Genomic DNA, 2,293 nt, shown 5'->3' with positions numbered 1-2,293 from the left:
GTCACTCATATTTGATACAGTCTGTTTCTGGAGAAAATGTAACTAATTCGGCGGAAGTAACATTATCGTTTTCTCACCGTCAGTTGATGCTTCATATCCATAAGAGTCAAACCGCCGTGGTCATTTGTTTATTTTTGGAACACAGTTCTTATTTGACGCGATATTAAATACGTCTATGGGATTCAGAACGGGGGTGGAAAACTGCGAACCAGGTAGACAAACAAAGGATGTGTAAATGACGTCAGACTTCGGCGGTCTATTAGAATAGCAGCTCATTGCTGGCCAACTAATTACCAATAGCAGCTCATTGCTGGCCAACTAATTACCATAATAATTAACTCATTTACATGAATTACAGCACAGGAAGTGGAGGTCAATGATTACATGGTTAAATGGTGCTTTTATAGAGTTCCTTCACACACACACACACACACACACACACACACACACACACACACACACACACACACACACACACACACACACACACACACACACACACACACACACACACACACACACACACACGAGAGGAAACCATGCAAGACACCGACTGCTAATCATGTGTTGCTCAAGGACACTTCAACACACCAGGACCCAAGCGGACTCCTAAGGGCTCTGTAGAGGGACCTCTCGTCTGCTACGGGCGCCGACGACGCACATTTGAACTAGATACCATAATCTCAATTCCCACCCATCGTTCCAAACTCCAAAGCAAAGCAGAGCCTACTACAGGCACGACCAGCTATCAGCGCTTTGTTTTGGTCCTGTGTTGCCACATTATGTGAGTGAAACAAGCGACCAGGTCTATGAAGACAAGCCCAGAAGAAAGAAGCGACCGGTTTCACCACCTGAGCATAATCTTGAAAGCAAGCCTGAATAAGTCACTACGGTTCAGAAACAAGGCCAAACAAAAGCAAGTGTCCATGAGCAAGACACTGAACACAGACCTGACTGCTCCCTGTAACCATCTGAGCAGCCATCACCTGGATGAAGCTGACACTGAATTAACACATTGACTGCCAGAGTTTATTCATAATGTACTCACCCCTGTGCCAGCGATTTGCTTTTTTCTTTCTTTTTTTTCTTTTTTTCATTCAAATAAATTGTCTGACTGCGGTTTTAAACGCATACGACAGATCCACCAGCAGAGAGCAGCAAATAGACACCTTTATCACCTCGCTGACTCGCTCGCCCCCCCAAACAGGCTCAAACAGTGCATACGTCATATAACCGGATGTGACGTTTTCGCAGATTGCCGATCGGCCTAAAGTACGATGTGATACACGACGACGATGACTGTCCGTCACCCAGACTATAGAAAATAGAAGTGGAGCTCTCTGTTCGTTTTTCATACCGTGTGAAAAAACGTGTTTTTCCCTATTCTGGCCGAAAATGACAGGAAAAAAAAGAAAGAGAAACTGGAATCTGCATCATGAAACCGGATCCCGGTGTGTGTGAAGTAAGTGGAAAACGAAACCTATGATGAAAAATAAACAGAACAGCGCGATCACAGATTAAACAATGAAAATTCCAAAGAACGAGTTAACTCGTTCTTCAGAATTGCGGCACGCAAGCGATGGATTTGAAAAACTAATTAACTCGATCTAGGCAATCAATGTGTTAACAAGGGCGGGACAAAATAAATGTATCTCTCCTTTTCCCCCCAACGTTAAGTGTGTGTGTAGGTGTGTGTGTGTGTGTGTGTGTGTGTGTGTGTGTGTGTGTGTGTGTGTGTGTGTGTGTGTGTGTGTGCGTGCGTGCATGTAGGTGTGTGTGTATGTAGGTGTGTGTGCGTGTGCGTGTGTGTGCGTGTGTGTGTGTGTGTGTGCGTGTGTGTGTGTGTGTGTGTGTGTGTGTGTGTGTGTGTGTGTGTGTGTACCGGTGAAGGCCAGAACAAGCAGCAGCAGAGCGGCCAATACGGTGACAGAAGGCAGGATGTACAGCAGAAGTCGCAGGTGATTGGTCGATCCCAACTTGTCAGGACACGCCTCCCCCATACTGTCCTCGCCACGGCAACCGGGGGCCTGGAGAGAGACGCACACACACACGCACACGCACACACACACACACACAATTTTAGGACAACATTGAAAATGGATGAAAAAAAGCAGAAATAAATTGCAGATCTACAAGCACACACATGGACATCACTGACTGTTGTCAGTCAAAAACACTTGAAAAAGCAACAGCAGCCAATCAGAATGAAACACAGGACAGGAGTTATACTGCTATAGTGGTGGGGAAAAAAACATTCAATTCAGTGAACGAACGATCTTGTTCATGTTCACAG

The 2,293-nt window shown here is 45.4% G+C and overlaps 1 protein-coding gene across 1 annotated transcript in view; it reads right to left on the bottom strand.

The window, feature by feature from the left end:
* corin (corin, serine peptidase) overlaps positions 1–2,019 on the bottom strand; it is a 43,561-nt gene extending 41,542 nt beyond the window's left edge. The window contains 1 exon segment of the mRNA XM_080452036.1: positions 1,883–2,019. The gene's annotated coding sequence lies outside the window, so the exon portion shown is untranslated.
* Between the last annotated feature and the right edge of the window lie 274 nt (positions 2,020–2,293).

Source organism: Gymnoscopelus braueri (genome assembly GCF_963280865.1).
Source record: "Gymnoscopelus braueri genome assembly, chromosome: 15".
Classification (NCBI taxonomy): domain Eukaryota; kingdom Metazoa; phylum Chordata; class Actinopteri; order Myctophiformes; family Myctophidae; genus Gymnoscopelus; species Gymnoscopelus braueri.
The sequence above is the reverse complement of the archived record's forward strand: the minus strand, read 5'-3'. Positions and strand labels throughout refer to the sequence as shown.